This window comes from Tenrec ecaudatus, chromosome 11 (genome assembly GCF_050624435.1).
Source record: "Tenrec ecaudatus isolate mTenEca1 chromosome 11, mTenEca1.hap1, whole genome shotgun sequence".
In the NCBI taxonomy this organism is placed as follows: domain Eukaryota; kingdom Metazoa; phylum Chordata; class Mammalia; order Afrosoricida; family Tenrecidae; genus Tenrec; species Tenrec ecaudatus.
In genome coordinates, this window is record NC_134540.1 from 110,385,687 (window position 1) to 110,409,880 (window position 24,194).

The following is a 24,194-nucleotide window of genomic DNA, read 5'->3' on the forward strand; positions in this document are numbered from 1 at the left end:
CCTGAAATGGAAATACATTTTGGAGCCGTTGAGATTACTATTGGTTTTTGAATTCTTGACTACTGCTTTCATGAGCACTGGTTGTAGATACAAGCAAGACAAAATCCTTGAAAACTTCATCCTTTTCTCCATTTATCATGATGATGCTTATTGGTCCAGTTGGGAGAATTTTTGTTTTATTTATGTTGAAATCCATACTGAAGGCAATAGACTTTAATCCTCATCCACAAGAGCCTCAAACCTTCACTTTTATCTGCATATCACAGATTATTAATGAATCTTCTTCCTAACTTGATGCTCTGTTTTTCTTTGTGTAGTCCAGATTCTCAAGTTATTTGAAAAGCATGTGTATTGAATAAGCATGGGGAAAGGTGACAACCCTGATCCACACCTTTTCCAATTTTAAAATACTACTTATCTTCTTATTCTGTGTGACTGATTGCCTTTTGAACCATGTGCAGGTTCCACACGATCACGACTAACATGCTGGAATTCCCATTCTCTGCAATGTTATCCATATTTTGTTGTGATCAATACAGTAGAATGTACTTATATATAAAATGTCCACTTTTATTTAAAATGATACTTATTCAGGATTGGGAGAGGAGGGGAGGGAAAATCAGAAGTTTAGATGATAGATGTATGCTAATTTGAGCGATGGCAAAGGCAACATACAGTAAGAGTGTTGTACAAGTGCACAATATCGTTGAAGTAAAAGAAGACATAGAGAGGTGTGCAAGAGTTACAGACAGCCATAGAAAATAGTGTTATATTTATAGTCTTAAATGATTAATAAAACAAACATTAATCTCCAAATGAATACATAGGCAAACACGCAAGAACAGGTATGATTAGATGAAAGGGGAATGTCTCCACCACTTGTCTGTTTGTTTGTCATAATGTAGTGTCTTGTGTGTTGCTGTGATGCTGGGGCCTATATAAATCAGAGTACTGTGAATTGAGTAAAGTCTGTGGGGGTGGAACTTTCTGGTTCTTCATTTCCTGAGGGGTTACACCTCAAAGTAAGAAGAAACAGATGCACAAGTAGAATAATAATCAGAACGTTAAGTGTGACTCTAGGAAAGTAGGAGGCAACCAACACTGAAATGGGACACCTAAAGATCATTGAGTGGGCATTAGTAAGATGCAATGGACTGGCATTGGCCATTTTGAATCAGAAAATCATGTGACTTATTATGCTCAGAATGAAACAATTAAGAGGAATGGCACACACAAGGTCTATCTTGAAGTACAGTACTTTCTGTCATAGGATCGTATCAATCTACTTCAATCAAATCCAATAAATACAAAATTCATTCTAATTTATGTACCAATCACAAATGAAATTGGTGTGGAAATTGAAGAAATCTATCAAAGTTCAATCAGAAATTAATCAAATATAAAATCAAGATTCATTGATAATTATTGGTGATTGGAATGCAAATGGAAACATATGGCGTTGGTGATAGAAAGGAAGCTGTAGAACACATGATAGAATTTTGTAAGACCAAGAATTTATTCATAGAAAATACCTTCTTTAACAACATGAATGGTGACATGGACTTCTCCAGATGGAATGTACAGAAATAAAATTGATTATGTTTGTGGGAAGAGATCATGGAGAAGTTCAATATCACAAGTGAAACTAGATCAGAGGCTGACTGTGAAAGAGACTATCAATTGCTAATATGTAAGTACAGTTGAAAATGAAGAAAATTAAAACAATTCATGAGAGCCAAAATCTGACCTAAATCCATTGCTCAAGATTATCTCAAGGGCCAATTTGCTGAATTGAACATTAATGACAAAAGAACTGATGAACATAATTCATGAAGAAAGTAAAATATCATCAAGAAGACAGGAAAGAAAGAAATGATCTAAGTGGAGGTCAGAAGAAACTCTGAAACCTGCTCTTAACCCTAGACTCGCTAAGGCGCATGGAGAAAATGAAGAAGTCAAAGAGTTGAATAAGAAATTTCAAAGGGAAGCTCAAGAAGACAAAGTAAAACATTTTATTGAAATGTGTAAAGACCTAGAATTAAAAAGTCAAAAAGGAAGAATGTGATCATCATGTCTTAAATGGAAAGAACTCAAGAAACAAATTCAAGTCTTGAGTTGCAATATTGAGTGATTCTATAGGTAAAATATTGAACTATCCATGAAGCATAGTTCCATCAAATGACAAGGATAACAAAATATCAAAAGAACAATAAAATAAAATTTAAAAAATAATAACAGGGAAAATACACAGAATCAATACACAAAAAAGAAGTAGGCAATATTTCAAAATTTCAAGAGGCAGTGTGTTAGACTGGGTTGACTTGAGAAACAAATTCAGGGACACTCTTATATGTGTAAGAGAAAGCTTTATACCAAAGAGTAATTATATATTAAGAAAACATCCCATCCCAGTCCAGATCAAGTCCTTAAGTCTGATAGTAGCCCATAAGTCTGGTACTAGTGCACAAATCCCTCTTCAGACTCACACAGACACATGCACTGATGCAGAATGCAGGAAGATCAGTGGGTGCAAAGTCTTGTAGATCCAATTGCAGTGTATGCATCTCTAGGGCTCTGGCTGCCATCAGTGTGGTACAAAGTGGCTCATCAACAGGAAGGTAAAACAGAGAGAGTATGTGTGGCCATTTATCTCGGCACCCCCCCCCTCACCCCCAATCAAGCTGTAACCTAACAGGTTAAACCTCACCCACATGATCCTACAAGAGCCACGTAGACACAACAAATCTAACTACTGTAAGTAGCATACGAGGAAGAACCCATGGTACTGAAGGAAGAATTACAGGCTGCACTGAAAGCATTCGTCTAAAACAAGACTCCAGGAATGATGGAATATCAACTGAAATGTTTCAACATGCTGATGAAGCACTGGAAGTGCTCGTTGGTCTGACAAGAAATTTGGAAAGCAGTTAGAAAAGATCCCTATTTGTGCCCATTTGAAAGAAAGGTGGCCCAACAAAACGCACAGATTGTGCAAATATAGAACAATATCACTGATATCACAGGCAAGTAAAAGTATGCTGAAGATCGTTCACGAATAATTGGAGCAGTACTTTGATAAGGGCCTGCCAGATGTTCAGGCTTAATTCAGAAGAGACATGGAACATTGCTGACATCAGATGGATGTCGACTCAATGCAGAGAATACCAGAAAGCTGTATATGTGTGCTTTATCAACTATTCAACTCTATGGACTACAACATTAAGAGTCAGTTATGTGAACAGAACAAGAGATTATGGCATGTTTAAAGGACTATTCTTTCCTGACAAATGTCCAAAATATGTGAGACAGTTTTGCCACTCTTGCCTTTTAGTGGCTTTTAGCTGTACTTCTCCCAGGACGGATTTGCTTACTCTTTTGGCAGTCCATGATACCTTGAATTTGTATCCATGCATGTAAATCTGGGTTCACTAGAGAATTTAATTCATAGACACTCTTAAGTGAATAAGAAAGCTTTATATAAAGAGTACTTTTATATTAAGAAAACATCCGAGCCCAGTCCAGATCAAGTCCATAAGTATGTTATTAGCCCCTCTGTCCAATACTAGTCCATGAATTCTTCTACAGACTCATGCAGCGCATCCAATGATGCTGAAACCAGGAAGATCACAGACCAGTGGGTGAAGAGTCTTGTGGAAGCATCTCAGCACTGGCATGGGTCTCCATGTGGCTCCTGCAGCTCCAGGGCACCGGCTCCATCAATGTAGCTCCATGTGGCTTGTCAACAGGAATCTCTTATCAACAGAGAGATGAAGCAGAGAAAGAGTATATCTGGCCTCCAGTGAGTTATTTATCTCCATCGTGCCTTCAAATGAGTTTATCAAGCTGCGACCTGATTGACAGGCTAGCCTCCACCCCTTCCTCAAATTGACAGTAGATTATGTAACTGCCACACCACGCTTTTCAATCTATATGCTGAGAAAATAATCAGAGCAACTGGATTTTTTTGAAGAAGAATGTAGCATCAAATTTGGAAGAAGACTTATTAACAACCTGAAATATGAAGATGACACAATGTTGCTGGCTGAAATTGAGGAGGACTTGAAGCAAATGCTGATGAAAATGAAGGCTTGCAGCCTTTAAATTTGTATTACTATCTATATCTGTATCTATATAAATAATATCCATATCAATATAGATAAATAGAGATGATAGATAGATAGATAGATAACAAGGGAATGGCTCACACAGTTGTAGAGGTGGGGAAGGTTCAAGTCAATGGCTTGAATGTCAGTTTGGAGTTTACTCTTGACTCCTGTAGGTGAAGGGTCTGGTGAACTCAAGATTGGCAGGTTACATGGCAGACTTCAAATGTAAAAGGTTGTATGATGATAGGCTGGTAATGACTCTTAGGAGCAAGAGGCAATACAGTAGACTGATTCAGATCCAGTAAAAACAAAAAAAGATTTTCCACAGTGTCCACTTGTATTGCAAGTAGGCCCCACCCCAAGGATATTTCCTTTGAATTGTTTGATTGCTCATAGCAAATTGCATCATGAAAGTGGTACATTATGTTAGACCTCCTCTTTGGGATTTATTATGTTTTAATGGCTGAACTACTGAAAGTGTTTGTCCATCCAAGTTGACACAAAACCTAAAATTTTTCAGAGAATTAAGTTGATCATTTTGTTCTTCCAAATAGTAGCACTCATGTATAGTTTTGCTAAGCAGGAAGCTAGATCAGGCAGGGAAACTACACAAACTACCTTTCACTGAGAAACAAGGCATGGGAAGGCCACTGATTGACACATTCCTAGATAGAAGGAACCAAACCACCCAGGGACTTTTCTGGGTAGGTTCAGGTGCAGAACCACCTACATCTTGACACTGGCATAACCTTTGCTTCATTACACACACATTTATATTGCAGTTAGTTTGTGAATCTCATTATAGCAGGGTGAATTCAATAGGACAAGTACAGCATGAGTCTGCTGAGGTAAGCTTAAAAAATGCAAATGGGGCATAGGGAAAAAGCTATTGTATAGAAACATTCCTGGGGTGAGGACCAGGTAGTATAGCAGGGGCCAGACAAAATCCTTGGCTACATATGTTAGCCAACTAAAAAAGGAGAGGGAAAAAGGGGGAAAAAACACACACAAAGAAATGGGTAGCAGTGGAACAGGACACTAACCCACCCAAGGGGAGGGTATTGCTTATATTTCCACAGGGAAAGAGGGACCAGTCTTCAGTCCACTGCTCCAAGATGTGAATGCAACATACCGAAATGGAGTAGAGAACTGGCGGAGAGGTCTGAGGGGCCAGCCCCAATCCCAAATACCTGGACACCTGCCCCTCTCCCCATAAGAATTTATTTCAGAGGACAGCACTGAAGCTACAGCTCTGGGAGAGGGACATGTCTGATCAGCGCATACAGGAACAAATTAAGAGGGAGGAAGAGAGAGTGGAGCACAACCTGGCCAACCAAGCCTTGAGGACGATATTCCCATACAGAGCAGCCAACACAGAGAAGAGCATATGCCCAGCCCCACTATGAGACACAATAACCCTCACTGACTCACAGCCCTACAGGGGACAACACTGGAGACACAGTGTGGGAATTGCAACTGATCTGATCCTACCACATGGAAGCAAACCACTAAGGGAGTGTAACAGAACTCAAGGGTAACAGAGTAAAGAAGTCCCCAGGGAATACCAAAAATAAACATTGGGGCCAGGGCGTGGCACCCCATCAGACTCGACCGGAAAATACTCCTAAAGGCCAACAAATAATCCTTGAACTAACTACAGGCTTTTCATTTTTGTTGTTGTGTTTGTTGTTTTTTCCTGTCTTTGGCTTTTTGTTGTTTTATTTTCTTGCTTTGTTTTGCTCTGTCTTGTTTTGTGCATGTTATTATCTCCACAGGTCAGTCAAATTAAGAGTGGCTGGATGAACAATCTGAAGGAGAAAACAATGGGACTGATGGTTGCAGGGAGACATGGGAAAAGGGGAGGGGTGTGTGTGTGTGTGGGGGGGGAGAAGTGGTGTTAACAAACCCAGGGACAAGGGAACAACAAGTGATCCAAATCGGTAGTGAGGAGGGTGTAGAAGGTCTGGTAGGGTGTGATCAAGGGTAAAGTAACCAAGAGGAATTACTGAAACTCAAATGAAGGCTGAACATGATAGTGGGGCAAGAGGAAAGTAAAAGGAAATAGAAGAAAGAACTAGGAGCCAAAGGGCATTTATAGAGGTCTAAATAAAGGCATGTATATATATGATGATGGGGAAGTTGATCTATGTGCATATATTTATAGGTTTAGTATTAAGGTAGCAGATGGACATTGGGCCTCCACTCAAGTACTCCCTCAATGCAAGAATACTTTGTTCTATTAAACTGGCATTCTATGATGCTCACCTTCCAGACATGATTGCTGAAGACAAAGCGGGTGCATAAGCAAATGTGGGGAAGAAAGCTGATGGTGCCCGGCTATCAAAAGATATACCATCTAGGGTCTTAAAGACTGGAAAGTAAACAAGCGGCCATCTAGCGCAGAAGCAACAATGCCCACATGGAAGAAGCACACCAGCCTGTGTGATCATGAGGTGTAGACGGGATCAGGTATCAGACATCAAAGAACAAAAAATCAAAACATTGTGAACGAGGGGGAGTGCAGATTGGGGACCCAAGACCCATCTGTAGGCAATTGGACATCCCCTTGCAGAAGGGTCATGGGGAGGAGATGAGCCAGTCATGGTGCAGTGTATCGAAGATGAAACATACAACTTTCCTCTAGTTCCTAAATGCTTCCTCCCCCACTATCATGATCCCAATTCTACCTTAGAAATCTGGCTAGACCAGAGGATGTACATTGGTACAGATAGGAACTGGGAACACAGGGCATCCAGGACAGATGATCCCTTCAGGACCAGTGCTGAGAGTGACGATACCAAGAGGGTGGTTGGAGTGTGGGATGGAAAGGGGTAACTTATTATAAGGATCTACATATAACTCACTCCCTGGGGGGTGGCAACAGAAAAGTGGGTGGAGGGAGATGTCGGACAGTGTAAGATATGACAAAATAATAATTCATAAATTATCAAAGGTACATGAGGGAGGGAGGAACAGAGAGGGAGAGGAAAAATGAGGAGCTGATAGCAAGGTCTCAAGCAGAAAGCAAATGTTTTGAGAATGACGATGGCAACAAATGTACAAATGTGCTTTACGCAATTGTTGGATGTATGGATTGTGATAAGAGTTGTACAAAACCCTTATAAAATGATTTTAAAAATGATTAGGGCAAAGAATGTACAGATGTGCTTTATACAATTGATGTATGTATTAGTATGAACTGTGATAAGAATTGTATGAGCCCCAATAAATTGTTAAAAAATAAAATGATTTTTAAAAAAATAAATAGGGTGAATTATGAGAGGGAGTATCCACAGAACAGCCCCCTCCTGGGCAGGAGAGAGAAGATGTTAAAGGGCATTTACTAATTTCTCCAAAGGACTCTCCTTGAGATCAAGGACAAGTCTGTTCTCTCTCTAGATAATATGCTTTGCTAATAAACCTTGCTTCAGAACACTATTTCAAGTTCTCTCTCTCTGTTTGAGCATGAGTCTTGCTGGGTAAGACTTCTCTACAGCACATCCAATTCTTCAAAGTAGCTATGGTTAGACCAGAGGGTTCACCACCCATCCAATGGCATTTCTAGTGCTAAACCCAGAAAGTACCATTCTTGGTGACGAATACTGATTGCTCTAGGAATATCTGAAGGTTTATCTTCAATTGTCTTACAGAATGATTTGTTCTGGTTCCTCTGTCCATGAATATTTGGCGTGACAAGGGAACATTTACAGTTTAGCTTTCTGCAGAATGCAGAGTGCATTTCTTGCTTACTCTTTTTTGAAACATCTGTTATTTTCTTTCTTTCTTTTAAAAAATCATTTTAATGGGGGCTCATACAACTTTTATCGCAATACATGCATGCATCCATTGTGTCAAGCACATTTGTTCATTTATTGCCACCATCATTTTCAAAACATTTTATTTGAACCCTTTGTATCAGCTCTTCATTTCCCCCTCCCTTCCCCACCTTCCATCATGAACCCCTGATAATTTATAAATCATTATTTTTTTATGTTTTGCATGTCTTTCATGTTATATTCTTCTTATTTCTTAGCTTCCACACATGCTGGGTGCTCTCCTAAGACACCTCTGATATTGTTTTACAGCAAAGGAAGAAAGAGGAACTCAGTAAATCAGGGATAAGACTTCTAGAATTGGCTTATGAGAGTGTTGCATTTCAGTTACTCAGCACAGGTTTGGAACTGAATGAGGAAGTCTGGCTAACAGGGCTCCAGTGGCCCTTCTTAGACCTTTGGGCTGACAGGCCAAATGGAATCTTTTAAGATCGTATTCTGTGAAACAGTCTGCCCAGAATAGTGAGCTCCACCAAGGGAGAAGAGACAAATTGCACTGGACGTCTGCTTGTACCTCAAAAGAGGCGTTCTCAGCATGGACCACTGCCACAGAGTGTCTCCTGAGAACTTGGATGGTTCTTTTAACATCCCTGGCAGGAGAAATCACAGGATAGGCCCCAAGCCTCCCTCACTCTTCACAGGTCTCAGGAGATCTGAGACACCTTGTCTAGAGATGTTGCTAAACTGCCAAACTTTTTATTGCCAAGTACCATGGGACAAGAGGCATCCATTTCCTTGGACATTGGTATGTAGAGGGAGTTGACAGAAACTGCTAGAAACATCGCCAACGTGAGTTCATAATAGGCTACTATCATAATTAATACCAATTTTTAATCATGTAATTCCCCCACCCCTTCGGGTGACCTGTTGTAAACTGTAAGATAGTCTGTGGAAATGGAACGCATCTTTTTCTGCAATGAGACTTGTTCTCAATATTCTGAGTGATTATGCACAATGAACAGAAAACAGCAGCTTATATTAAAACACTATGCTACAGCTGCATCTGTTTTGCTGCCCAGTGGGCTCAATGGTCAGAGATACCATATGCTCAGATATTCATGTATTTAAGGGACAACTCTCAGTTCTGTGAGGGATATGTAGAAAAGCATCCTTTGGGAAAACCTGCACTTCCCATAAAAGACTTGAAAATGACAACTCAGCCCCCTGCATCCAAAGCACCAGGACTATAGTACCCCACCAGGAGTAATGTGCCTCAAAGAAGTTAGAGTCCATGTCCTCTTCTCTATGTCTGATTTGAAACAATATTATAAAAAGGCAATTTTTCAGAAAACCCTTTATGCTTCATAGAAGAAGTAGAGCAGCTCACCTCAACCTTTGAACTTACTTGGAAAGATGTTTTAATAATCATTTTGCAATGCTGTACAGTGAATGGAAAAGATTGCATTTGGACAGTTAACCAAACTTAAGGGGATAGTCTATATGTGCATCAACCAGCACCTCCTCCCAGAAGGAATGTAGCAGTCCATAGCATTGACCTTCAGTGGAACTACCAATGGGGATAGATGGGTATCAACTCTCCAAACTGCATGTTTATGTGCCTAATTGCAGGAAAGAAGAGAATCCAGAGGAAGCCAGTCACTTTTTAAAAGATTAGTGAACTCTGGTGGTATTTAGAGGGACTTGATGGAAACTGCTAGAAACATCACCAACATGAATTCATAAGAGGCTGCTATCATAATGAATGCCCATTTTTAATCAGGCAACCCTCCACATCCACAGGGGCATCTCTCATGAGAAGGACTAAGTAGCCTTTGATATGGCTGGTAAGAATTTTCACTTTCTCATTGATAGAGGAGCCATTTATTCAGTTTTGAGAACTTCTGATGGACCCCTCTCTTTTTGTGCCTCCTGGCTAGTGTTGGATATGGAGTAAAAACCAGGACTATCTCTGCCCAGAGGGCTCAATACCTTCTGTCACTAAAGAGAGTAGGGAGGTCCACTCCCATTGTAGACTGCCTCCTAAATGTAGGTGTGTTAGTTGAAGCATCGTCCCTTTGCAAAACCTCCAATAGTAGCTGCAGAGGGATGAAATGAGAAAATGGAGACTAGTGCAAGACCTCGGGCTGGTCAATCAGATTGTTGCACCCCTATGTCCAAACCGTCATTAACCCATCTACCAGTACACTTACTGCTGCAGACTCTCGGTACTTTTCACATTCTACTGCTAGCCACAAAGTCAGTAGTTTGAAACCACCAGCGCTTCGCAGGAAAAAGATAAACCTTTCTACTCTCTTGAAGATTTAGTCTCGGAAAGTCACAAGAGCAATTCTACTTGGTCCTTTAGGATCACCGTGAGTTGGAAAATGACTCTTTGGCAGTCAGCTTGGTTTTGAGAGACTTAAAAAAAAAGAAATGTTCACTGTCTTCTTGCACCCTGATTCCAAGTTATGGCTTTTTCTTTTGAATGGAAGTAGCTAGTGACCCACAGCGTGTGCCAATGTCAGTGAATAGCCCTTCCTTAGGATTTCTGAGACAGCCCCCAAAGTGGGGGGAACACAGTAAATAAAATACTCTAAGAACTAGGGGTTAAGCCACCCAAATGGATTATTCAATATGTAAATATGTTACTAACTTGTAGCCCTGGATGTTTCAGAATTTAAGGCTACATTTCTCACAAGAACTGTGTTAGTCCAGGTAGACTAGAGAAACAAATTCACTGATTATATATATATACCACCAATCTGGATAATTCAGTTTATTGGATTACTTGGTCAGTGTACAGAATGAATAAGGATGGTGAAAGGATACAACCCTGACATACACATTTCCTGATTTTAAACCACACATTATCCCCTTGTTCTTTTCAAACAACTTCCTCTTTGTCTATGTATATATATGTAATTGTATATCAAGACATCATCCCAAGCCAGTTCAGATAAGTCTAAAAGTCTGATATTAGCTCATATGTATGTTACTAGTCCATAAATTATGCTTCAGACTCACAATGATGTTGAATACAAGATCACAGGCCAGCGGGTGAAAAGTCTTGTGTATCCAGTGGCTATGGAACGTGGCACGGGTCCCCACATGGTTGCTCCAGCTCTCTGAGTTTCTCAAAAGCAGTACAGTGAAGCAGAGAGAGGGTGTGGCCCAACTAAGGGAGAAAGAAAGAGAGGAAGTTCCTAGAATCCTCCTGAGAAGGTCAGACCCACTAGGAGGTACCACCAGGCTGTGAGCTGATTGACAGGCTGAACTCCACTTCACTCTATTCATCACATTGACATGAAATTGTGCAACTATCATACTTTCTTAAAAGATAAAGAATTCAAAATATCCGAGTATAATTCAGAATCAAATCTATAGCATTGAGTAAGAAGGAAAATACACAGCTTTGTATGATTAAGGTCGATTATCTAAGATTCGTAATCTCCCCCAGGAAGTGACACGGTTTCCTCCATCTGCTCCCCAGAGAGTCCACAAACTAAAACAACCTTCACATAACTTTCAGGGATGGTGAGGTGCCGCTGCATTTGGATTCCACTCTTGTATGAGGTCCTCAAAAGAGAGGAGCAGGAATTTTTATGTAGACTCTCTCCAATCAAAAGGCCATCGGGGGATTTAAAATGGTGCTTGTCCAAGCTGCAGCATTAGGAATGCTGGATTTAACCAAACCCTTTTGCCTATATTCTGATAAGAACAGAGCGGCAATATGAGTCTGAGTACAGGAACTTAGAAAAGAACCTCATCCTGTGGAATATTTGTCAGCAGCCTTTAGATACAGTGGCAGTCAGATTCCAGACATAGCCCCATTACCTCCAGGTACTGGTGGCAGCCTCGAAGTTGGGCAGAGAAGCCTAGAAACAATTTCATTCCCAAACTATAATTGTTAGAACCTGGATTAGTTACATAATCTCATGTCAATTGAGTAAGGAATGAGTCTAGCCTGCTGATCAGGTCACAGCCTGAAGATGCCTTCTTGTGAAGTTGGCCTTCTCATGGGGATTCTGGGAACTTCCTCTCTCGCTCTCTGCCTTTACCTTCTTGTCAACAAGCTGCATTAGCCATGTTGCAACTTCAGTGTACTCACTCTCTGCCTCAGCTTCTTGTTGACGGTCCATACTCAGAGAGCTGGAGGAGCCATGAATGGACCCGAACCAGAATTGAGATTTTTCCACTACTGTTGGATCCAGAAGATTTTTAACCCACCACCTGTGATCTTACTGCATTTGGCATCATTTCATGTGCTGCATGAATCTGGCATATGGGTTAATATCAAATTTATGAACTTGCACTGGACTGGGATGTTTTCTTAATATTCAATTGTTCTTTGATGTCAAGCTCTCTCTTACACACATGTGAGTGTCCCTGGATTTGTTCCTTTAGACAATCCAGACTAACACCGGACCCAACACAGTATCTTCTCTCTGCTTTCCAGTGCTCGTCCCAAATGACTCTTCAACAGTTAGGTGCTTAACTCTCAGCTATTTCTAAGTTAACATCCTAAAATAAAATTAGAAACGTGTGGCATCTTCAACTCGACCTTGCTTCTGCCTGCTCAGTCCTTAGAAAAGGCAAATAAAGAGGGTTTTTAAATCCATACTTGTCGAGAAACCATGGAGCAAACCTTGTGGGGAAGACCATACTTAAGAGATTGCAAGAAAGCCCGGATGACGTCTGGTTCACACGGGAGAAATAACGTGGTAGAAATGGGATAATGGCGAGCAGGCAAGCTCTGCTCCCAGGCACCTTTGTCTGACAAGCTGAATTAACTTCCTTACCTTGAGCTCTTAGGATATTGCTTGGGAGGAAAATAAAAATTTAGATTGACAGTAGACATGCATCTGTAGTTCTTCATGTCCTTGGGACAATATGGTGGGTGAGGGGCCCATAAAGTGTGGCCCAGAAATAACTAGACTTCTACCGGCACTCATTCTTCCAACTGATGTGGCAGTAACCCACTGGAGATCAGACCTCAGAGCTGACAGACTAGCTGAAGGAAACAATAGAGCTATAGTGAAGTCAAAGGAGCAGTTCAAGCCTCTCATTATTTTAATGGAGAGATGGTCCTTTTCTCGGATCCCCTATTATTAGACACTGACAAATCTCCCTATAGAGAGGAGAAGAAAGATAGGTTGTAGAGAGAGACTTTAAAGAAGGCACAGCTGGATGGTAGGAAGAAAAGAAAAGAACCACATCTGTCTTCCAAAACTTAGACTAGAAATGTCACTAATTTTTATCAAATCCTTCATTCTGGAGCTGAGTCCTTATGTTTCGTGTTAAACACACTGGTTATCCTAAAAGTGCTATGTAAAAGAATGGGAACATGAGCATACTCTGTCCTCTGTGTGCAAAAGCTAACCCTAGGGCTGGCCAGCATGTCACTTCCACTCTCACCCCAATTCCAGGGAGAGGGGCCCGTACAGGAAAGTGACTGACTTCACTTCAAAGGGCTCAAATAGCTACTGGAAGTTATTAGTAGAGATCTTTTATAATTGGGTGGAAATCTTCTCAACCAGAACTGAAACAGCCTTAGAGGTGAGGAAGGTATTGCTGAGAGAAGTAATCCCTGGTTTCGAATATGCCAAGGGCCCCAAAGTGATAATGGACTGGCATTAAGAGCAAAAGTCATGCAAGTGCTAGCACCAGCCGTAGGAATGAAATGTCCCCACACTTTCTGGATACCACAAGTCTCAGGAAAAATAGAAATAACTAATCAGATCTTAAAGAGGATGATTGCCAAGTGATATCAGGAATCCAAAGCTAATTTGTCACAACATTTTCCGGTAGCCCTGTGTTAGGCCCAGTTGACTAGAAAAATAAATCCATAAATACTCATATTTGTATAAGAAAGAACTTTATATAAAAGAGCAATTGTATAATAAGCAAACAGCCCAGTCCAGATCGAGTGCATAAGTCCAAAATTAGCCCGTATGTCCAATTATAGTCTACAAATCCCTCTTTAGATTCAAGCAGTCATGTAATGATGCCAAATCCAGGAAGATCACAGGCCAGTGGGTGAAAAGTCTCATATAGCCAGTGGCAGTGGAAGCCTCTCAATATTGGGATGGGTCTCCACGTAGTTCCTCCAGCTCCAAGGCTCTGGCTCCATCAGTGTGTTTCCAAGGGCTTGTCAACAGGAATGTCAGGCAGAGAGACTATGTGCCCTGCTTCCTGGGAGGAAGAACAGAGTTCTAAGAATCCTCAGCAGAAGGCCATGCCCACACAGGCCTCATTGGCTATGACCCGATTGACAGGTGAGGCTCCACCCCTTTACTCAAGTTGACAGAAGATTATATAACTGCCACAGATGCCAAATGCAGGAAGATCACAAGGCAGTGGGTAGAAAGTCTCGTGGATCCAGTGGTGGCAGTGGATTTATTTCCAGGCCTCTGGCTGCCATCAGTGTGGCCCCATGTGGCTTGTCAACAGATAGGAGAAGTAGAGAGAGTGTGTCCCCTTCCAGGGAGGAAGAGAAGAAGTCCTATAATCCTCAGGAGAAGGCCACACTCACAGGAGGGATCACCAGGCTGTGACCTGATTGCCAGGTAGACTCCACCTCTTCTTTCTTATTCATCAAATTGACATGAAAATGTGTAACTACTACAAACCCTCATGAGAATCTGAGCATCTCCGAAGCACTCCTTAGACTGAATCCCTTTGAAGTAATGTGTGAGCAATCATTCACATTAATCAGTTTCTGCAAGAAGAGCACCTCCTAAATCCCTCACAAGTTTAGGGAACTTGTCCTGCTCGATTCTGGAAAGCAAATCCAGCTCAAATTCCTCAGCGGGCAAAAGGGAGATGGATAAGGGGAGTGGGTTCTGCTTTGAGACTGTTAAGGAAAGGAACAAACACCCAATTGGAGCCAATTTGACTCAACCCTCACCAAATCCTACTCTCCAATGTGACAGCTTGGTTCATATTTCCAAGATCAAATCAACAAAGACTTTGGCCACATTATACTTGCAAGACGGTAGAAGAACTAAAGCTCCTCAAGTGTACAGATAAGTAACACCAGCATCTCCTCTTTCAGGCTTCCCTAGGACTTAGCCTTCTTTGTGTTTGTGCTATAGACTTGTATGCATTTTTATATATTGTGAAAGGGATATAATCACCTTTTTGTGCAAAAAAATCATTATATGTGTGACATTTGGGACAGCATTGGTGACTGCCTTTAGTCTTATGGAAATCCAACTAGGAAGAAAATGCTCTAGCGAAAATGACCCAGGATTTGGCAAACCTGAACATTACTTCATGTTGGGCATGCTTTCAAGGTCAGCCCACACTTGCCCACTGGTATTTGCTAGTACAACACATCCAGTTGACGTAATCAGAATCACAAACACAAGTTACTCAAAGCCACCGTTCCCATTTTATTCCATAAGCATGTGAATTGCAGTACATTAGCCAGTACTTTTAATGCAAAAAAGTTGTGGCTCCAACCACATCTTTGCAATTGAAGCTGGTCTTTCACCTGCCTGTGGCCCTCCTGTCACTCAGATCTAATTCTTTACTTGTGGGTCTTGTTAGGTGCTTTGGAGTTGGTTCTGACTCATAACAAACCAGTGTACAACAGAACGAAGCATTGATGGGTCCTACCTCATCCTCACAGTTGTTCCTATATTTGAGTACATTGTTGCAGCCACTGTGTCAATCCATTTTGTCGTGGGCCTTCCTCAATTTTGCTTCCCTGCTCCTTTGATTAGCAGCCCGAGAGATGACTCTGTCTATGGTGGCAGCACAATGATAACACAGTCAAGGAATGTTCCTGGGATCTAAGAGGATAGCTATATCATGCATACAAGGCTTAAGATCAGGTGTTTTCACCAGGGGAGTTAGCATGCAGATACATTGCCTCCCAAACCAAAACTTATAGAAGCAGACTAGGATCATTCAGTCACTGTAATTTTATGAAATATGAAACTCCCCCCAAATATCTTTGCTAAAATTAAATTGCCAAACCCCAGGTCTACCACATATGATCTTTTATTTTGCCTTCACTGCAACATAGGAAAATATTTTCACTGCCACTCCTAAAGCTATGGAAAACTTGCATGTTACCCACACTAAATACCCATCAGGGAAGAGATATTTTCCCATCCTTAGATTCATGGTTGACCATCATTTAAAATTATGTGTTTTCAATGAGAGGAAAGATGCTCCCTTGCTGTGCACCCCTGAAGGAATTTGATTCAGTTGCCTGAGGCAAGAAAATGTAAACTGAATTTTACTATGCATTAAACCAACCCACGTGAACACTTTGTATTCACTCGGAGCTCTTACCTTCAGCTCATCTTATTTGCAGTTGTTCAGAAATTACCTCTCTGAAGTCAGGGTGAGAGGTAGCAACGATGAAACATACAAATTTCCTCTAGTTCCTAAATGCTTCCTCCTCTCCTACTATCATGATCCCAATTCTACCTCACAAATCTGGCTAGACCTGAGGATGTACACTGGTACAGATAGGAACTGGAAACACAGGGAATCCAGGACGGATGATCCCTTCAGGATGAATGGCGTGAGTGGCGATACTGGGAGGGTAGAGGGAGAGTGGGTTGCAAAGGGGGAACCAATTACAAGGATCTACATGTGACCTCCTCCCTGGGGGATGAACAACAGAAAAGTGGGTGAAGGGAGACATCGGCCAGGGCAAGATATGACAAAATAAAAATTTATAAATTATCAAGGGTTCATGAGGGAGGGGAGTGGGGAAGAAGAGGGAAAATGAGGAGTTGATGCCAGGGACTTATGTGGAGAGCAAATGTTTTGAGAATGATGAGGGCAATGAATGTACAAATATGTTTTACACAGTTGATGTATGTATGGATGGATTGTGGTAAGAGTTGTATGAGCCTCTAATAAAATGACTTTCACAAAAAGATATAGCGTCTGGAGTCGTAAAGGCTTGAAGTTAATTAAGTGGCCATTTAGCAGGGAAGCAGCAAAGCTCACATGAAAGGAGCATACCAACCAGTATGATCATGAGGTTTCAATAGGAATTGATATCAGAAATTCAAAGAACAAATAATCAAATTGATGTGAAGGAGCATGGACTTTGGCAAAGTGGAGACACTGAACCCACCTGTAAGGCAATTGTACAGTCCCTCACAGAAGGGCCGTACAGAAGGACTGTTAAGTCCAGGGTGTGGTATAGCACTCATGAAACACATAACTATCCTCTGGTTTAGGGGTGTCAAACTGGTGCCCACAGGCTACATGCTATCCCCGAGCTAATTTTTTGTGCCCCATGATGTTCTGAAATAAAATGTAACGAGGGAATTGTGTGTACAGTATTGTCTTGATCTCTCCTAAATGCCATTTGTTCATAACAATCTTTTCTATTTTTATTTTATTTCAGAGCATCTTGGCCACAAAAATTTACCTTGGGGTCACATGCAGCCCATTTCCCCACAGTTTGACAGTCCTGCTCTGGTTCTTTAATATTTCCTCCCCTGATTATTATGGTTCTTATTTTACCTCATTAATCCTGTTCGACAAGAGTGTGTTCATTTGTACAATTAAGATTATTGAATGCATGAAAGCCAAGCTAGATCACCATTCAGAAAGAGTAATGGGAGTAATGATTTCCTAAGGGTACAGGAAGAGAGGCAGGGTAGGGGATTTGGGGGAACTGATAGAAACAATCAATGTATAATCCCACTTGAAGGGAACAAACAACAGAATTTTAGGTGAATGGCTATATTGGATGGTTTAAGACACAGAAAACAGCAACAATAATAATATATAACATAACTAGGGGTTCCTGGGGCTAGGGCAGAAGAGGGAGGGGATAAATGGGAACTAATATCAAGGAATTCAAGAAGAAAGAAAATGTTTTGAAACTGGTGGCTGTGGCAACTATACAATTATACTTGATCTACTTGAATTATGAATAGTTACATCTGTAAGAGCTCCCAATAATATGACCATTTTTAAAGCAAATATTTGGAGGAAATGAAGTGAGAAAGGTAACAAAAAGGATATTTGAAGGAAAGAGTGCAAATAGCCTTTTTGTCCAAAATGTCATGGTATTTTTACTATTTTTGTCTGATGTTTATCCTTTCATTTGAAAATCATCCAAATTTCAAAATAGTCATCCTTTATGCATTTATGTCTTCCTAGTCATTGCTGTTCATTTTTAGCTTGCTTTTTATTTGTGGTTTAAATGATTTTCTGCATATGAAATCAAGGTTACATTAACATGTAGAAACAGTAACTGAATTAATAATTATCCACGGGTATGGCAAGTGATGTGGAGGGAGCTACCAACAATGAGTATGAGAAAAAAATATTCTGAAATTCTTTGTGGCTATAATTGCACAACTCTTGTTAATATGAGTGGGAGTTTAAATTGTAAGATAAATGAAGATATGCCAATAAAACTTTTTAAAATGATTTTTGTATTTGCAACAAGTGAGTTTACAAATGAAAACCACCCAAAATAAGTTTTAAATTTGAAATCTGTATACTAAATCCAGTAGAGTTAAATCTAAAGAACGGTAGCGACATGGCAGGAGAAGTTGGGGAGAAATGGGGAGCTAAGAGCAATAAGCATAAGAAGACAATATTCTAAAACTGACTGTGGTGATGCTTGCACAACTTTTCCTCCGAAGATTGCACTCTGCTATCATATAATATATGAATTATATGGCAATAAAACTATTTGAAAATATAAATTAAATGATACATAAAAATTGCTATGAAGCAGGTGCACTTATTCTGATGCAGAACTTATTCTGATGCAACAAAATGCTCATTGTTCTATTTCCCATTGAAATTGAGGGGAGTGATGAATAACCATTGTTCTCTTGTATTGGTGAGAGGTAAATGAAAATAATTGTCTGGTTTCGTCTTGAGAATATAGGAACGAGACAGTCATCTATTTCATTAAAGAGTTGGAGACAATTTGATATTAGAAAAAAATGAGACTGTGTTACTGAATCTAGTGATCAAATAATATCTGAAATTATACAAGCTAGGGTATTGTCATTTCCAAGAACAGAGGCATTCTTAGCAAAAGCCATTCCTTTAACTTTCAACCATTGGACAACACATTTGGAGAAAAAGGATTCCTAATACTTAGTATCAGGAGAAGCAAGATTATGGATCATAAATCAGAGTACACTAGATGGTTCCAAAACCATCTTTTGCAACCCTCCAATTTAAAGATCAGAAAACAAACATAAGAAGTTAGGGACTTGAACCATCTCTAAACCTAGTGAAATTCTTAAAATAAAAAAGTGAGTAACAACATGGAAGATTTCAAGAGGATTTAAAAGAATACAAAATTTGAATCAAAATCATCTTTGTGTGATCTGTAATATCTGTAAGATCATATTTTCAATAATTTTTATAAAGAAGATACCATTCAATTTAAGTTACACATTTTTAAAAAGTAACTTTTAATGACATACCCTACAATGATGTTTTCAAGAATTGGAAACTGAGACAAGAAAATGAATTTAGCGAGCAGAGCAGAATTTCTATTGCTTGTAGTTTATCTTCCTATTTAGAATCCAAGCTTTAATGCCTAACGTCTTTTAATATGATAAATAAGACGATGCCCATCAATTTATTCTTTCACCAAAAGGCCAAGCAGAACCTGAGATTATTTTGAAGGAGATGGTACTTATGTTAAAACAATAAAAATATAACACCATCTTGAATAACTCTTTCAGTAAATTAAATTCTCTGAACTTAATTTTTCTGCCTTTGGTTACATTTTTGCAGTTGGATAACTTGATAGCAAGTGAAATTTGGAATAACTGAACATTCTCATTAAGACAAAGTTATCTGATATTACTGAAAACCATAAAATAATAGTTGAAATGTGAAGCTCCAGAAACGGAAATCTTTATTGTAACAAAGGAATCAGCAACATTGTTTATAAGCATCATTTCCATGGCTAAAGATTAGTTCATTCAATAAGAATCTTGTAACATGGTGCCAGCACGGGTGCAATAAACTTTATGGAATGGCTCATAAGATTAGACTAATTAAAGATAATCTAATTTGGACAATTTTATCTTCTGGAAGAGAAATGTGATGTCATTCTCTGGGAAGAGACAATGTTTAGACTCTGGGGATATGTCAAGCAAAAAAACCAAAACTCTCACAAGATATATGCAATAATAAGAATTAGGGTTTATCCAAAGGCAGTCTTAGATCTACCCATTGCTTCTCAAAAGATCCACCACATACACAGTTAAGCCCCATTATTATCTCCCTTATTTGTGACAAGTGTGAGCTAATCAGTCTCTAAGGGAGTTTGGCTGCTTATACTAAGGAGAGTGTGTGCACCTCACAGTGCTCATCAAGCTATTTTGTACCCAGACTCATAAAGAGCTGACCAAAGTTCATTATCTTCATCGAGACCAGAATTAATTCAAATTAAGAAAAATAGGCAATTTTAAAGCATTGCATGGTTATGATTTAGAACAAAGAGTCTTCACTATTTTAATAGCAGCCGCAGCATAGGTTCTACTGCCTATAATTTCATATTAAAAGATTAGAAAAAACATCTGACGAAATCAGAGAGTGTCTAATTGAGGTTCTTGCCTTTAATCCTGTGAACCAACTCCCTCTTGGCCAGTAAGATCTGTCAGTGCCGAATCAGGGGAATTCTGTGAGGAGAAAGCAACCAAACGAAATACAGCATAATCTTTCTTAGTTAAAAAATTAAAAAGGAGAAAACAGTTGATAATATCAAAACATAACCAGTATAAAACTAGGAGAAACACCAAAAATGGATTTATAATTATAAGCTAGTCAAAAGTGAAGAAAAAGTTTGACAATGCTGTTTGTAACAATGTTTAAAATTATTGTGTAAAACAGTGTACACCAATAAGCTAAATTAAATATTCTCATGAAGAATAACAATAAAAATGGAATCTACTAGCAAGCAATTAATAAATTATTGAATGAACTTGTTTTTCTTGGAGATTAATTCTTAGAGGGCTATCTTAATACCTATTTCTAAATACATTTATTCATTGCTAGAGACTTGTATGTTAATGAGCATTTTACTTTTATATAAACACCAAGAAATTTTTACTATGAAACAAAATTGCTTTTTTTCCTGTACAGCTCTGTAGCCATGCACAATACACTTTCGAAGCTTCACTTGTTGATATTTAATATTTGATTATCATTTACCAAAGGATAGGAAAATTAGGTTACAGTTCATGAATGGTAAATTAAATTAACATAATAAAAATGAATGATTTAATTTTGCTTTAAGAAATGCAAAATATTTTCTTGTATAATAAAAGGAAAGAAACCAGTAATCGAGAAAAAATGAGGATAAGAAAATGCTGTAATAACATCAAGATATACTTTAAAATAGTATCATGTTTTAATCACAAAATAAATTTTTGTTTTCCTCTCTAATTGCTCAGAATTTTATATAAAATGTAAATTATGCAAAGATTATGTCTAATAAAACATATTTATAAGCATATGTGGATTTTAGGCATTTCTTTTCAACATACTATGCATTAATACTTTAAAAGGGTTAATTTGCTGCACAATAAGAAAGTTTTCTTTCATTTTCATCATAAACGCACATAGAGAAAAATCATTCAAAAACCTTTTAATAGGCAATTTAATATTTTATTAACAATCATTTAGTAAAGATCCTTCTTTCATAATAACTGGATTTTGAAAGATGAAGAAAGTCATCAGGCTTTATTTCATAACCCAGTAAAATGTGGAATTGAGCATACACACACTTCCAGTGAGTTGGTGCCGACTCATAGCAACCTGTGGATTTCTGAGACTATAACTCTCTATGGAAGTAGAAAGCCTCATCTTTCTCCTGAGGTGCAACGTTGGTGGTTTTGAACTACTGACCTTGTGGTTACCGACCCGATGTGTAACCACTATGGCTCTATCCCTCAAATTGAGCATAAAGATGGGAAAATTAAAACAAGCTAATACTTTTTTCTTTCCATCTGCAAATGGAAGCGGTTTTGTAGAATAATATCTTTGATCTCTAAGTCTTGTCTCACAAGAGATGCCAAATCTGTTTGAAAAAGAGAAACATCATAGTGGACATTCATTTTTGACCTATAAGCAGTGTCTACACAGATTTGATGAGAGAGCCACGTACTGGATTTCTAAACATTAATTTTGGGGCAAAAAAGGATTTAAAGTGTATTTCTTATCAAATTATAAATACAGGTATTTTAAAATATAGATAATTTTAAAATTCAAATTTGTCTAATGATTTTAAATATGATTAATTTTATTAGTAGTCGATGTGAATGTGGAGATTAAGAAAGTTACAAAAACTAATTTAAATATGAATAATTGATCTTTAAAAGGAAGAGGAATTGCAACTGAAACCACATGGTCTGTAAAGAAGCAGAAGGTAGCTATAGCAAGAATATGGAACTGTTGGAAGGTAGACTAACATGCACTTACTACTTCACTGTCCTACTTGCTGTATGGATATATGTATTCTTCTGGTTCAAGTGTGAGAACAAGTGCAAGGATCAGACAGGACTGGGCTGTCTCAGTCGGGTTGCTATGAGTTGGAACTGATGGGATGGCACACTAGTGCAATCCACACTGAAATGTCTTAATTTTCTAACAACATTCAAAGGCACTGTCATCTGATGATTGCATAGAATTGGCCTCTGCATAAGGGAGCTGGTCTATCTAATCTCTTTACTCACCAAATGTCAGGGTTGAGGTGAAACTCACCCAGTTTCCTGACTCATAATAACACTCTCTGAGAAATATCCTTTGTGCCTTCTTACCAACAACAGAAAAAATATGCCATTCACCTTTTAAATGATAGCAAATTATTCCTTATGCTGTGGGATTGAAATATTTAACTTTAGTAATTTATGCTTATCATTATGTTACAATTGTTACCTATTGTCCACTTAATTCCAACTCATAGTAGGGGCCCCAGGTGACAGCAAGAACTGCTCTTGTAGAGTGTTCTAGGCTCTAACTTATATGGAAGCAGAATGTCAGGTCTTTCTCTTATAAAGCCCTTGCTAGGTTCAAACCATCAACCTTCAGGTTGAGCAGCTGAACATTTACCACTTCAGCCACTGGGGCTTTGTGAGTAATCTAGTCATTAAGCACATTTAATTATTATTGTACTGTGAGTTTTGTACCATAAATCATAAGGAGAAATACCAGAGAAGCAGAAGCTGCTTGAAATCCACAAGAAAGTTAAAAAAAAAAAAAAAAGAGCCTATGACAAGCTCAGAACACTTAGGAGTGCTGACATAAAAAATGGTCAGGGCTTTTTTGGTGTTTGTCCTGTCTAGGGATTATCATTCTATGTAGTGGAAGTCCAAAGTCTCCATTTGATCCATTTAGAAAGAGGAAGCTCAATTCCCTGTGTCTTGTCTTCAGTGTTGGTTGCTTATCACCAAGGGGAGTTTGAAAACTTGATATCTAAAGAAACCTTGAACATACTTACCTGGCAGGGGAGACACCATGATCACGAAGATGGTTTTCCCAGGGCGAGGCTTATCCATTGCACTCCGGATGTGCTGACCCCTGTGATCTCCCCAAATGTGGGAAACTCGACTGCATAATTTGTGGTAGTGGGGGACTGCGTTCGCGCTCTCCCCTGAAAAAAAAAAAAAAAAGAAACCTTGAACAAAACAAAAACATACAGGCTTCACCAGCCTGCTTTTTAAAGCACCTTATGTGATTGGAGTGTGTAATCAATATTGAGATCTATTGATCTCTATCAACTTCTCTCCCTATCAGGCTAGGAGGCCGTTTTCAATTGTTTTAAAGTAAGGCAGTTTCATAATAAACAAGAAGACACTGGAATAATTCAAGTGACTCTAAAATAGTTTGTTTTTATGTTTAAACCCCAACATATTTTGTCTCATTGTGGAGGAAATTAAAACTCAGAAATGTAAATAATTATTAATATAATAAGTTAAAAATAAAGCAATGCACTAATTACATGTTAAGATAATACATAAATTTAACATACTTTTCTATTTTAAAATGCATATTTTTCAAAACACTAACAGTGATAGCAATTGTATTATTTTAACTGTTTACAAACCTTTAAATGTCTGGCTTAATGGCAGATAGCTGAGCTTTCGAATCTGTTCCTGCATTCACTCTTGTAATTCTACGCTGCTCCACTTGGAATGTGTGTTGGCTACTATCTTTGAGTGGCAGGTGTTCTACCTAGGTTAAAATTCCGTACACAGAAGATTGTGTTGCTACACAATATATATGGCTTCCGTAGCCATGACTGAACTATTTCAAACCAATTCAAAGAGCACTGGACTCAAGGAAAAACAAA

The 24,194-nt window shown here is 38.9% G+C and overlaps 1 non-coding gene across 1 annotated transcript; it reads left to right on the top strand.

Annotated features, from left to right (window-relative positions):
• Positions 1-23,334: 23,334 nt before the first annotated feature.
• LOC142461753 (U1 spliceosomal RNA) lies at positions 23,335-23,498 on the top strand. Its single transcript, XR_012786952.1, has one exon. It is a non-coding gene; the product is annotated as a U1 spliceosomal RNA (small nuclear RNA).
• Positions 23,499-24,194: the final 696 nt, after the last annotated feature.